The following is a 15334-nucleotide window of genomic DNA, read 5'->3' as shown; positions in this document are numbered from 1 at the left end:
TCCTTTGACACCGGTCACATTGGCTGATATATCTCCTTACATCTTGATGAAGAGTGGGCCAATAGTAACCTGCTTGCAGAATTTTGAAGGCAATCCTCTTTGCTGCAAAATGGCCTCCACAGGGCCCATCATGACAGGTCAGGAGAATGTCAAAAACTTCCTCCTCCCTGACACATCTTCTCAAAACCTTATCTAGGCCAAGTTTGAAGAGATTCCCCCCAATCCAAGTGAAAGGGGCACTTTTCCTCATGATCTTGCTCTTCTCTTTTGTGGACAGGTGTGGCGGGAACTATGCAGAAACCAAGTAATTCGCTATATCAGCAAACCATGGAGAGAGTACTGAGATATCGAATAGGTGTTCATCTGGCATTTGATCATCCACCATTCCTTCTTCACCTACAGGCATATCTATTCTAGACAAAAAATCAGCAACAACATTTTCCTTACCCGACTTATCAACAATGGTTAAATCAAATTGTTGCAATAAAAGAAACCATCTAATAATGCGAGCATTTACGTTTGGTTTGTTCATTAAATACCTAATTGCAGCATGATCAATGTGTACAAATGTTTGATAGTCGGTGATGTAGTGTCTGAATTTATTTAGGGAATGGACTATAGCTAGGAGCTCCTTTTCAGTTACAGTGTAGTTTAATTCTACCTTCGACAAGTTTTTACTTACAAAATATATGGCATAAGGTAGCTTCTCATCAACTTGCCCTAAGGTTGCTCCTATCGATTTTTTCGAGGCATCTATATGAATGTGGAAAGGTAGGGCCTAGTTTGGACCTCTCAAAACTGGGGTAGTCACCAGTTTACTTTTCAAGGTATCTAAAGCTTCTTGACAGTTGTCAGTCCATATGAACTCGACATCTTTCCCCAAAAGACCAAACAATGGAGAGGCTAGCTTATTGAAATCCATAATGAATCTTCTATAATACCCTGCTAAACCTAGGAAACTTTGGACATATCTTACCTTTTCAGGAGGTGGGACCCTTTGAATGATGGCAATTTTGTTGGGGTCCACCTGTAATCCTTGCTGAGAGATTACATGACCTAGCATGGTCCCTTCAGTCATTAGGAATTCACATTTTTCAGGACTAAGGGACAGGTTCATTTCAATACACTTGTCCAAAACTTTTCCTAAGTTAGACAAAGCTTCCTGGAAGTTAGAACCATAAGGGGTAAAATCATCCATATAGATTTCCATTGCATCATGAACCAGTTCAACAAATATACTCAATACTGCTCTCTGGAAAGTGGCGGGAGCATTGCACAATCCAAAAGGAAGGACCCGATATGCAAAGGTACCCCAAGGAAAAGTGAAAGTGGTCTTATCTTGGTCTTCTGGGCTGATTTGGATCTGGTTGTACCCGCTAAACCCATCTAGGAAGGAGAAAAACTTTTTCCCTGCTAGGCCATCTAACACTTGATCTATGAAAGGCAAAGGAAAATGGTCCTTCTTGGTGGCCTTGTTTAGTTCTTGATAATTGACACAGATTCTCCACTTCCCATTTTTCTTTGGCACTAGCACCAAAGGAGAGACCCATTCACTATCGGAGATGGAGTAGATGAATCCTGCATCCAGTAACTTTTGCAGTTCTCCTTTGACAATGTCCTTAAGGGATGGATTCATCATCATTTGAGGCTGCCTAACTGGTTTACAATCTTCCTTAATGTAAATGTGATGAGTACAGACTGAAGGGTGCACTCCCTTCATTTCCTTATAGCTCCAAGCAAGAGCATCTAGGTGGTTTCTCAATAAGCTACACAGTTCCTTCGCCTGAGAGGTGGATAGGGATGAGTTGATTTTCAAAGTTCTTTCTGGGCAGAACTCCATGTTCTTAACTCGGAGAGAGGTTGGGTCAGCCACACAGAGATCAACTAAAGGATTGGCTTGGGTTTCTTTCAATAGCTCTTCTAATGGCAACATACTAGGGGGTGGATTCTAAATCAAGTTTTCAATAAGATCATCCTTAGTTTGTGGTTCCCCCCCATGGCAGCTTCTACTGCACACAGTGGTGCGGAATAGACTTCGTCCTCATCTTCCTCCTCCAACCAAAGAGGTAAATCATGTTCTAACAAGGTTGGGCATGAGGATATAGGACTAGCTGCTTGGACCTATGCCTATTCTTGATTGTCATGTTCCTAGCTCGACAGCTAATGTAGGCATCTGTAGTAGCCAACTAGGGTCTTCCCAGGATGAGAGGATACCCAGTGAGCTTTGCCTTCGGCTGGAGAACCAGGAAATTAGCAAGGTACTCCCAAGAATCGATGGAGACCATTACATCTTCCACAATCCCTTCAGGGGTCATGGTGGAGTGGTTTACTAACTGTAGTACTGTTGTGGTATTTCTCAGGTAGCCCTGAAGGTTGAGCTTCAGCATAGTGTCCTTGGTCATCACATTAATGGCAACCCCTAGCTCAATCAGGGTATGGGGTATTATGGTGCCATTGATGTGGACATCGACTACAGGGCTTCCAGGGTCTAGATATTTTGGATAGATTACCTACCCCAACATCAGGTCGGACAGTTGTCCTATGACATTGATAGTTGGGGCATCTCTCCTGCGCCTGCCTGGATGCCTGAAGCACTTCTCCTTGATCATCTTGTTGTATATAGGCACATCCTTTATGGCTTGGAGAAGTGGTATCTTTACACATAATTGTTTCAATTCTCCCAGAAGTTCAGTTTCTTCTGGTGTAGGTTGTGTTGTTCCGGATAATCTCTCAGGAAAGGGTGGAATGGCTTTTGGTTCACTTTCCTCTTTTTCTTCCTTATCCTCCTTAGGTGGAGGTTGGTTATCTAGGAGAACCTTCCCAGATCATAGGTTAATCTCCTAAATCTCCATAGCATAGGTTGGGCATGATGGTTCCACACTATATACTTTCTGGGCTTGTCTGTTATTCGGGTTCGGGTTCGGTTGAGCAGGCATTTGGGGTTTCCTTGGTGGAGCAGGAGGCAATGGTTGAGGTTGAGCAAGTGGTGGAGGAAAAAGAGCGAGAGGAGAGTTGTACTGGGGCCTCCACCCATACTGAGGTGCATTCCACTAAGGTTGTGGCTGAGCATAAGAGTGAAATTAATGAGCAGCTGGTTGAGCATGGTATTGAGATGGATATGACCACTGCGGAGGTGTGGACCAAGAAGGATGAGTAGGGGGACCCCAAGAAGGCATGGAAGTGGCTTGAATGGGGTTGTAGTATGCCTGGGATGTCCCTTGCATCCCCTGCTGATAAGGTCTAGGCCCATGAGGCCTCCTTTGGTTCATGAAATAGAGTGGTTCAGTGGCTCCTTCGGCCCCTTGGTATACAACTTTAAGTCCAGGCAAGGAAGGGCACTGATTCGTAGGATGCTCTTCTTCGCAGACTGAACACACTTCTATAGAGTTCAATGGACATTCGTTCCTAGGATGCCTTTTGGTGCACCTAGGACAAAAAATAGCCAACACCCTCTCTGCTTCCTCTTGTTTCCTTTTGATATGCAAAGTATCCATTTTCATGGCAAGAGTTTGCAGCATCTCACTTTTGAAATCTTCCAGCATTTTTCCAAATTCACCTCTGAGGGATGAACTGGATGAGGAGGTACTAGCTATGGGTTGACTCCCCCTACCTCTCTTTCTGGCTACCTTAGAATGGTTTTTTAAAACAATATTTATGTCTTCATAAGGTAGTTGGTAGATGTCCTCCCCAGCCAGTAAATGGAGGGTGTCTAGAAGGTCTTCAAAGACTCCTCTGAGCAGGACCAACTTCAGAGATTTGGGGTCAAGTGTGCACCTGGCCCTTTTATAACTGAGCTGGAATCTCTCTTCATAATCCTCCAAGGATTCATCCCTTCCAATGGTCATTCGGAAGATCTCTTCCTTTGTATCTTTTGACCTATAATAGTCCCGATATTTGTTGTTGAAGGCTTGCTGCATCTGAGCCCACGTTGTGATGTTGTTGCCAGGTAACCCATGAACCAGCATAATGCTACATCCTTGAGGATAGAAGGAAACAATTTCAACTTCTGCTCATCTTCTGCATAGTCATAGGTTCGACATACAACAAAAAACTCAAATAGGAACGTGTTAGGATCTTCTGTAGTTAATCCATGGAAGTGAGGTAGGGCTGAAGGGCTTATGTTTCTCATTTTAGTGTCCCCATTGGTTTCTTGGATGGGAAAGGCACCCTCTACTCTATCTCGATTCCCCCTCGCATATCTATTTTCCGCCATGGTCTTAGGAGGGATGGTTTCTTCCTCTTCTTCTGCTATAGGATCTTCATATATCCTTGGTTGCTCACCTATAGGTTCTTCCGGATCACTGCCACTAAAGAAGAGATAAGGGTGGCTTTGTGATGTGGTGGGGGTGTTCGGTAGGAATTTTCCTAAATTATCTCTATTCCTACGAGGCATGAAAGGGAATCTCTTTTTGGGTGGTTTTTGTCTTTTTTCTGCTTGTACCTGCAAAACTGAAATTGATTGAACAAACAAATTGCAACTACTGAAATGAACTTGCTGAAATGAAATTGCAGAACTGAAAGGAAAGCAAATGAAATGCAGGAAGGAAAGCAAGGAAATGACTAATCTACGATTGCTGAAATGAAAATTGTAGAATTGAAATGACTAATCTACTTTTGCTGACATGGAAATTGCAGAATTGGAATGAAAGAAAGGAAATGCAGGAATTGAAAGAAACAACTACTCTACTTTTGCTGAAATGAACTACTTAGCAGAATGTTGTGGTAGAAAATAGAAGAAAAGCAGCAATCACAAAATACTTTGACGCTTCCTCGGAAACAATGCCAAAAAAGTGGTGAACACCAGTATTGAAGCAATAATGCTGCAACTCTTGGGGATTCCTACTTTACTTTTATCAACCCGATAATTCGTAACAAACTTGGAAGCGACAGTGCTGTATGCACAAGTACTAGATCTTACTGCAGGCTGTCACTTGGTTAGCTGGCGCAAGATCACTAGGTGCTCAAGCCAACTTCTATGAATTTCCAGAAGAAGCTTTTAACCATGATGAAAGAAAGCTAACTTTTCAAAGGCTATTCTATTTGCAGAAAGAGAAGGAAGACTGAAATGTAACACAAACCCTAGCAAACCCTAATTTATCCAACTAACCCTACTTTTGCAGAAATAGAGATAGAAATTGACGATATGAATTCCATTGACTACTGGGAAGGTGAATTACATCTATTTAGACTACTTCTAAAATAAAATGAGAAAAGAACATCTTTTTGTATTTTTTGAGTGTTTTTATGTGAAATTATTATGCTTGTAATTTATTGGATTGTGATTGTGGCAGAGGTTTGGTGGCGATGGAGGATGGATTTTGTTATTGTAGAGGTGGAGGAAGGTGTGGAGAGGTCCTAAGAAGGCCCTAGTACCCTTCTGAATACTTCCCTTGCAATCAGACTTCAAAAAATCACTCACAGGAAATTCTACAGGAGGCTGTAGGGGATCTATAGGAGGATCTACAGGAGGAGGCCGAGAGCTATTTTTGGAGGTTTTGAAGGTGGAAAAATGATGGGAAAGGGTAATTGAAGGCTAGATGAAGGTGTTGAGGTGTCTGGAGCTTGTCAAGGAATATCAAGAGGGAACATGATGGTTGGATTTGTTCAAATGGCAAGAGGGAAGCTTATGGAGAAAAATGTAGAAATTAGGGCAGATTGGTGAAATGTTGCGAATGACTTGGGAAATCTGTGAGAAGTGGGCCAATGCTGGCTGCTTTATGGATGTATGGTGAGTTGAGGTACCCTGCAAGAGATCTGCACATCTACATACAAAAATTGATCAAAGGGAGGACTGACTATACCACGAAAATATAAATTTCTCTAGCTTGACCTACTTTTTGACCTACAAACAGAAAATGTTGAACAGTAACCACCTTTGAACAAAAAATAATGTAGAGAGATCTATTGTAAAAGAATAGGAAATGATCTAGGCAACTGAATCTGAAGCAATACATTAATCTTTCCAAATCAAGTCATCACACTAGAAATTGCATGGGAGAGCAAAACTGTGTTTTTGGTGGCAGCAGTAGTGCCTTGACCTCAAATCATAGTCCCAGAAACAGAGAAAGGAGATCAAGGCTTGCTGTTGGCATTTTTGAATCTTAGCCTATCACTGCATTAACCTACTTGAGCAACTGAAACAAAAACAGCTATGCAAACCATCAAAAGCAACCTATTCTAAACAAGGTAAAATGAATCTATGTAACAGAAATTAAGTCATGAACTGAAGCAAAGACATATAAGTACAAAGCAAGAGGTACTGGGCAGCTTGGGTTGGGCCCTAACTTGAGAGCTTCAGCCCTCTAAAAGAGATCAGTGTTGGGTCAAAAACTATTTCATCTCCATTATAAAAAATAACAGTCACATTACATAAACTGTTCACAAAAAGGAAGCTCGAAAATGAACTGAAATGGAGCTTCACAAAAGTGTGAAAATTATACTAATAATTGGCTAACCTACTGAGGCTCTAAGCCCCCTTATTTATACAAATGGAGTCCCCCAACAGCCTTCCTAAAATCAAGGAGCTCAGCTTCCCAGAACTGGAGATAAACAACAGTCCTTCTTTACTTTCTCGGCTGACCCTTGGATGCATCAATGTGGTTGCTTGTGCTCTAAGTTGCTGATGGAGGAATTGATGAAAGGGGTCATAAATGAAAGACACCCCCCCCTAAAAATCCTCTTCCCTATTTTCCTCGAATATTTGCTACCATTTGCTCATAAATCCTTTGACTTTGTCCAAAATTGACCAAAAAATCTGCATAAAGCACACATTAGACTACATGGCTAAATGACTAACCTAATTCACTCTATTAGCATAAATATAATAAAAAACATGCAATAAACTAATGAGAATGGTGGATTAAGTTGAATTAAGAGGCAAAATGAGCCCATATAATTACCCATTTCTGGGGCTCATCAACAGGTGAAGGTATTGGTAAATTCCAAATTAAGGTGTGGAAGCCTAGTATAAATTGTGATGATGAGCAAAAAGCAGTAAGTTATATGAAAAAGACAGCAGCAGAAAGTGAGAGCATAGCTAATGGGGAAATGCAACATATAGTATGGAGACCTACAAAACGACAACCAACAAAAGCAATAACCAAGGAAAGACTACCGAACAAAATATGGGATCCAGGAGGACACAGATCAAAAGCACATGATCAGGAGATCATGATTATTTTTAACCTTGGGAGTCTGATGCGGGAGCATCTAGGCCTAGCCAGCAATGTGATGGTGTGGTCACATGTTTTGTCTAACGAGAGTTTGGAAGAATAAATGGTTACTTAATTTCTATAAATTGCAAAGTATGTAAGTAGTTATATTGTTGCCAAATACTAAGGAAAAGAGAGAATAGGTGGCAAGTTGATCTTTCCTGCGTGGAGATCAAGCCAAGAAGTTAGAATTGTTCAGATTAGGATAGGATTCAATTTCTAAATATGTAGTCTATCCCTCCAATTGTGAAGGAGATAGTTAGATAGGACATATATGTATTTCCCTTTCTTTTCTGTGAAGTAGGAGAGAGAGGATTCGAGAGAATTCACGATGGAACCGTAAGCCTATGGGTAGATTAGGAAATAGAGGCTCCAATTAGAAGAATTAGGCCAAAGATGAATGGAGGGCCTCAAGATGTAATTATGTGTTTATATGTTCATATACAAAGAGTTTATTCTGAGCGTGGAACTGTGTATTTATGCATTTTTTATTTCTGTTGTATATATATGCTTGATTGTTTAAATCCCGTTTGTAGGCATGTTGATCGACCATCGATCACTTAAGGATTGATGTTGATCCATTGATAATCGAAATATTGTTATATGTAGAGTTGTGCGTGCTTAAAAAAAGTATGGCAGGAACCATGGATGAGGCGTAAAACCATCAAATGCGAATGAAACCAAGTTAATGAGGAATTGATCGGTGTATGCACAGGAGCTGTCAGATCTCATAGATCAACGGTTAGCATTGGCGATTTGTGGTGTAGGTGCAAGGAGTAAGATCCATCGGATCTTGACAATCAATAGACCAGATCAAATCGTAGAGAATAGACCAAGTGATAGCGCATCAGAGGAGAGTTGTGTTATCAGAACCGGCCGAGGAGACTTAGTGATGGCGATCATGTGACAGAACGTCAATCGTCGGATCAGAGATAGATTGACGGTCAGTGTATGGCATATACGCGAGGGCATTAAGTAGCGAAGGCAGTATTCTATGGTGCTAAGCGGATTATCGGGTGGCCTCAAAAGCCGTAAGCGGTTTCCAGAAAACGGACCCGATGCCATTATGAGCTGAGATTTAATCTAATTGAAATCCGGGTGTGATTAGACCATCCGTTAAAAGAATGATTGGATGGATATCGGGTACGAAAAAGTACAGAGGTTAATTCATATTTTGGACCCGATGGGGTTTTATGCAGTGGGTGTATAAGCTTTGAAGTCCGGCTAAGCATAGTGGAGCAGGGTTTCCCATGTATATCCATGGTTTCATACATTTTCGATATAATCTTGTGGTCCCTGGTTTTAATGAAAAAACACCAAAGCACACTTCCAATAGCATTATTGACCTCAAGGATTGTGATGTGCGATAAGGGATGCCTCGAGAACCATGCAAAGGCTGAAGGAAAGCGCGAAAGAGGTAAGATTTCCTATGTTGTGGAGTAGTTCTATTATAAAAAGTTTGTAATAGAAAAAGCACCGATATATGGAATTGTGGGTTAAGTCTGGGTATAGCCAAAGTAATAAAAGTTTTATGAGGGTTATGTGTTCGGTAAGGTATTTTGGGTGTGGCAGCCATAAGGTTGCATCAAATTCAAAACTAAACTCCCTTGTCAAAGGATGAAAAGTATAGTAGGTGAGAAAAACCATCTACTAAAACATATTATGTTGTTTTTTTATTCTACTTCTTTGTTGATCTCGTATAACTTAGTGTTCTTAAGGGAAAAATGTTTTCCCTGAGTTTGGTCAGATAACCCATCAAGCTGGCCCCACAAGATGCACTTGAACCCCACCAAAAGACTATATAAAGGAGAGGTATTGGACCTCATTCAAGTCACACAAGTAATTTGGTCTCTTCAAGAATTCTAAGGCAAATTCAGAGTGAGAAAGAGGTGAAGGATATCTAGGAAAGAAAAAAGGTTTATTTGTTTGGATTTTACGTCAATTATTTGTTTGGAAAGATCTGACGTATGGGAAGAAAGCTATCTCTAATAAGATTTTGAGCTAGAGAAAATAAATAGACCAAGTTATAGAGAGAAGCATTGTTGTTTGGGTGGATGGCATATCATTCAATGAGTTGTCTTGATCAAAGGTCTTGGAATTCTTCCTTGAATTTCTATAAGAAGAGATTTTTTTGGGTTTTTCTCTTATGGAGGGGTTTTTCCTTGGCTTGGAGCCTATTTATGGTGTTCTTGTTTGCATTGTGATTTTATTTATTGGAATTTTATTGATGATAAACACAAAATGATAATGATGACAATGAACTAACATTATATCACAATAATTGTCAATATAACAAGATACAACATTAGAAAAGAAACCTTAATTCAGTGTGCCCTAGTTTTTCTCAACATCTATGGTCTTGAAAGATTTGCAATGTAGATTTTTTTTTCTTTCTTGAAATCAAATGAAATGAAAAAATAAATCATGCACATGGTGGCCAAGTGCTTGGTGGGCTAAAGTTGAGTATGTAGTCTAACAAGGCGGAGGAGTTGCTCGGAAAGTTATGGAAATTCCAGTCATATTTAGAGAAAATCCGACAAGCATTTTTGTAAATCCAAGTTATAATTGTTAAACTTCAAAACTTTAGGTGTCCTAGATGTTTTTGATGATGCTGAATCCATTTCCACCATCAAAAATATGATTCAGACACACCCTCTACAAAATTTTTTGAATTTTTTTACCCAGATTCTGGCCACTTTTGGTCGTCCCGGCAATTCCTCTGCCTCGTATATGACTCCAACCCTACTTAATCTTTCCAATACAAATATGAGAATGAACGTAACTACAAAAAAAGGAAAGAGGAGAAGTTATGTGTGATAAATAATTAATAAAATAGAAGAAAAATTATACCATTGGATTATGCCCAATTAATAGAGTAATAATTTCTCCTACTGCCCTACATGAAAAATGACAGTTTATGGTATTTCACTCAAATACAAACACAATTATCAAAGAAAGACAAATACTACATGATTTTGTTTCATGGAAAAGTTAGTTATTTCTTATAAGAATTTATGTAACTCCCACTTGGCCAAGGCATACAACAAAAATGTCAAACAATTTTTTTTGTCTCACCTCAACCCTTACCATCTTGAGCTATTTTCTTCAGAGAGTTGTTCCACTTCAACATTTGAATTGAAACTAGTTGTCCTAAACATATTCATGAGACCAATGAGGCAAACTTAGATTAAATTTGACGAAATATTAAATTTAATTGGATGAATAAATAATAGGTAAAAGGACTTGTGCACATTAATACCTAAATGAGCTCCTCTTGGTTTCAAGAATAAATTATTGGAGTAGTTTAATCTTGGAGCAAGCCTTCATACAGTCGACGAAGCAACAATGAAGTCAAGATTGACTTTGTTGTTGCTTTGTTAGATTGAGGGTGTTTTTCTCCAAGATTATCCAAATCCTAATTTATTCTCTACTGAATAGGGCCAAACACATGAAGGTGGAAGCTCTCATGGCCTCCTCCCACCCACATCACTCTCAATTCCTCAATACCTAATCTATCTACTATATTAGAAATAGTTCAAAGATATATATTAAGATACATAAAAAAACAAATATTAAACATTCATTCATTCGTTCGTTTGTAAGTCCACAAAATATTTCATCTCAATAAATTTTATCATAAAAAATATGTTTACATAATATTAAACAAGGTTATGTACATAAGGATATGTATAATAATTATTTATTAACATATAACATACATTCATTAATTCATTAATCATAGACACAAAATACTTGTTAAGTTATGGTATGTTCTATGCTTATAACAGTTTACTTCTTTTTCTTATTATATTCCACCAATTAGCAATCACATGTACATAAAGTAAAGTGCAGATAGAACATTAAACGATCGACAGAAAACAAGCCAAGACAAGAGACACAAGATGTGGCGGCTAGCCAGGGACAAACCCCACAATGTGTGGGGAAACCCTTTGATCAAATCTTCTTTTATCTTCAATAATTCAGAAGAGAGAAATAGTACAATCAATCTGATTCATGTCAGCAGTAGCAAACCCTAGATCAGTAGCATCAGCATTAGCGGCTTCATTATCAAACTAGGGCAAACCATATCTCACAAACCGACAGTCGGATTGACTTCATTCCACCACCAAAAGTTTCGGCTTCCAGAGGAGGTTCAGATGAACCTACAGCGCAGTTCAGATGAGGAGATATTCTAGGCCACGCAAGTCAATCTTTACTTCTGCAGTTGCAGCTTCAGTTTCAGCAGTTTCCGGCTTCAAACTAGGGCAGTCGATATCTTGCAAACCGTTCGTCGGATTGACTTCATTCCACCACCAAAAGTTGCGGCTTTCAGAGGAGGTTCAGATGAACCTACAGCGTAGTTCCAAAGAGGAGATCTTCTAGGCCACGGAATTCAATCTTTAATTCTGCAGTTGCACCTTCAGTTTCAGCAGTTTCCGACTTCAAACTAGGGCAGTCGATATCTTGTAAACCGTTCGTCGGATTGACTTCATTCCACCACCAAAAGTTGCAACTTTCAAAGGAGGTTCAGATGAACCTACAGCGCAGTTCCAAAGAGGAGATCTTCTAGGCCACATAAGTCAATATTTACTTCTGCAGCTGCAGCTTCAAATTCAACAGCTTCTGGCTTCACATGTGTGAGAGAGAGAGACCCATTACAGTGCAGTAGAGAAGAGACTCATATCTGCACAGTAGAGAGAGAGAGATGTGATGAGATGAGTGAGTCTAAATGAGGAAAATTACTCTTATATTTATACAGAACGTTGGTGGGTGAATAGATGCAACTGTTGGGCTTCTGAGCCTACATGAGTTGTAGGTCGGCTTGATAATAGTTCCATAATCAAAATAAATTCATATCTCCATGAATACTTATCGGAATTGGATGATCTTTATACCAATCCTACACCTCTCGACGAGAGGAATCAAATAAAAATATTATTAGCCATGAATAAGATGACCCACATGAAGTTTTGCCCTGGTTACCAATTTTAACACTCCCTCTCAACCATGGAGAACTTCATCTGCAATCTGTCTGTCGATCGTTACTATTCATCCATCAAATGCACTGCCTTGTACAGCCTGACCCTTGCCCTGCTCTGCTCTATTTTTCCTGTTCTACTTTGTCTTGTTCTGCCCTACACTGATCTGTACTGATTTGTTCTGTTCTGCTATGCTCTTGCATTGTTCTGTTCTACTCTGCTTTTGTTCGAATTATGAAGAAAAAGAAATGATCGAGGATGTATCATACTGACTCAATGTCAGTCTCAGAGTATGTACCACTGGTCCTAGACCAGTCTCAACCAACCCAAAGTCAGCATCATAGTGAGTACAACTCCAATGGTCCCAGACCAATATCATCCTCCACTGACTCAAAGTCAGTCTCAGAGTATGTACCACTGATCCCAAACCAGTCTCAACCGACCCGAAGTCAGCGTCATAGTATGGTACAACTCCTACCACTGGTCCCATACCAGTATCATTGATCCCAGATCAATGGAGGTCATCCTAGCGTAGGGAGCACGGTAGTTACAACGATGCGTCCATCGGTACTACTATGGTCCCTAACTTCATTTCCCTACTCATTGATCAGATGAGAGGTACTTCCCATGAGTCCCACACTGCATGGGTAGGATGCCTCGACAGAAGAACTAATCAATCCTATCCTCACAGGAGAACACATCAATCCTGCTACAATTGCCATGGAGAACACATCAATCCAGGCCTCACAGGAGAACTAATCATCGTGCTACACAGGAGAGGGAATCATCCTGTTCCACAAGAGAACGAATCATCTTGTCCCACAAGAGAGCGAATCATCTTGTTCCAGTGTGCACCACCAGGGGAGGGTGAGTCACTCTGTGGTCGTATGTTGCTCTAGTAATAACCGCAAGCCCTCAGAGCTCCCAGAGCTCAATGTATGCAACATGCAGGACCCTTGTACAAGGGTTTCTTACCGACTCCAAGTCGTTTGGGAAAATCATAGATTAAATCTTTCCTCGGGGCTTTGACAAGGTGTATCAACCCGTACATCATCTTAATGCAATGGAGCCTCCTTGCTCATCAACTTACCATATCCAAGATGATGTCTATCTGCTGGAGCAATCGACGAATACGGGATTCCTCAATAATCGAATCCCACCTCTGGTTGTTATAGAGAATCACAGTGGTATCCAATGTAAATCCAAACAGCTCACCGAAGAGCTTTCACAATGCTAACTGCAAAAAAATATGTTCGGATGGAGGTTCACCAAGAACATCAATGCGAATGAGTTTATGAAACTCAGAGGCATTTCCAAAATCTGGTCCGACATGACTACCATATAACTTCTAAAAGTTAAGATCCTCGAGGTAGTACAGGCTTGTAGTCCATCATACCGAATCTTTCTAATATATTTACCACATATTTTCCTTGAGATAGGAAAATTTCCCTTGGCTTCTGCCATACTTCAAGTCCTAGGAAGTAGTGCATCAGTCCTAGGTCTTTCATTTCAAATTCAGAGGCCAGCTCCCTCTTACATTTGTGAATGAGAGGGTCTGCACCTGTTAGAAAGAGGTCATCCACATACAATACCAGTATGAGAGGCTTGTCATCTTCAACCTTAAAGTAAAGGCTAGGATCGGCTTCACTCCTAGTGAATCCCAGCTTCATCAAGTAGCTATCGATCCTCTCATACCATGCTCGGGGTGCTTGCTTCAGCCCATAGAGAGCTTTCTTCAACCTGCATACATGAGATTTTCGATCATAAATCTCAAATCCTTCGGGTTGCTCCACGTAGACCTCTTCTTTGATCGAGCCATGCAAGAATGCAGTCTTGACATCCATCTTATGTAGGTTCCATCCTTGTGAAGCGGCAAGGGCTATGATCGAGCGGATGGTCGTATATCTGGCAACAGGTGCAAATATCTCATCATAGTCTATACCTTCCTTTTGGGAGAAACCTCGAGCAACAAAACGAGCCTTATACTTTTCTGTGCTTCCATCTGTTGCATGCTTTATCTTGTAAAGCCATTTTGAAATAACAATAGTCTTGTCCTGGGGTCTGGGAACTACTTCCCAAACATCATTCTTTATGATAGACTCATATTCTATGGTCATAGCATCCTTCCATAGTTAATGCTTGATGACATCTGAGAATGATGAAGGTTCATTTTGTATGATCGTGCTCATGATGGTCAGGTATCCCTGATACCTGTTAAGTTTCTTACTTTGATGGAAGATTCCTCAGGGTGCAGCATGTCCTTCATCATCATCAAGTATCCCCCTAAGCCATGAAGGCCTCTTCCTAGAAGAGGAAGGCTCATGTGGATGAGAATCTATCAGATCCATGGTTTCTTTTACATCAGGCATTTATTCATCATCCTTTTCTTTCGGTTCCCTGGTGTTGGCTTCTTGAGAGCTCCTCAAAGTCGAAAGATTGTTCACCTTGCGGTGAACTTTTCTTTAGGAGTCTTGGAACCCAATGCTTGATGAGGGCATCAATTTTGTACATATACGACGATGATTGTAGTTTCAGCCCATAGAAACATCATAAGGCTTTGATCATGTAGCATGGCCCAGAGGTGCGGTTCTTCCTTCCCACCACACCATTCTGTTCAGGAGTATGTGGTGTAGTAGTCTCCCTCTTAATTCCAACCTCAGGTATGCCTGAGTGAACCAATTGTAATATATCAGAGGTCTTACTTTGGCTTGAGGGGAATGGTCCCCTTTTGAGCTTTCCTTCAGCACATCCCGAACATACACCTTCTTTCTCTACTTGGAATTCAGGCATCCTTGTTACCATCTGTCTTACATCAGGTAGAGCTTTGTAATGAAGGTGGGCAAACCTCCGATGCCAAAGTTCGGACTGAAGCATTGTGTCACAAGACATGACACCTAGCGGACTTCCACCGACTTGATATAAAGAATCAACTTGAAACCCAAGAGAGAAAGCATCTTTAGAATTATTTTTCTATATGCGTACCTTACCATCGCTGAAGGTTACCTTATAGCCTTTGTCTTCCATTGCCGAGATGGATACCAGGTTCTTTTTGAGATCAGGTACATATAATACATCCTGGAATTTCTGGCCTTCTTGAATGCTAGTCCTCTTCCTTGATTCCCAGCTCTCGTCTTACCTTTGCTG

Source organism: Pinus tabuliformis, chromosome 2_2 (assembly GCF_031772625.1).
Source record: "Pinus tabuliformis cultivar Carrire ecotype Pingquan chromosome 2_2, CPIR1, whole genome shotgun sequence".
Lineage (NCBI taxonomy): Eukaryota > Viridiplantae > Streptophyta > Pinopsida > Pinales > Pinaceae > Pinus > Pinus tabuliformis.
The sequence above is the reverse complement of the archived record's forward strand: the minus strand, read 5'-3'. Positions refer to the sequence as shown.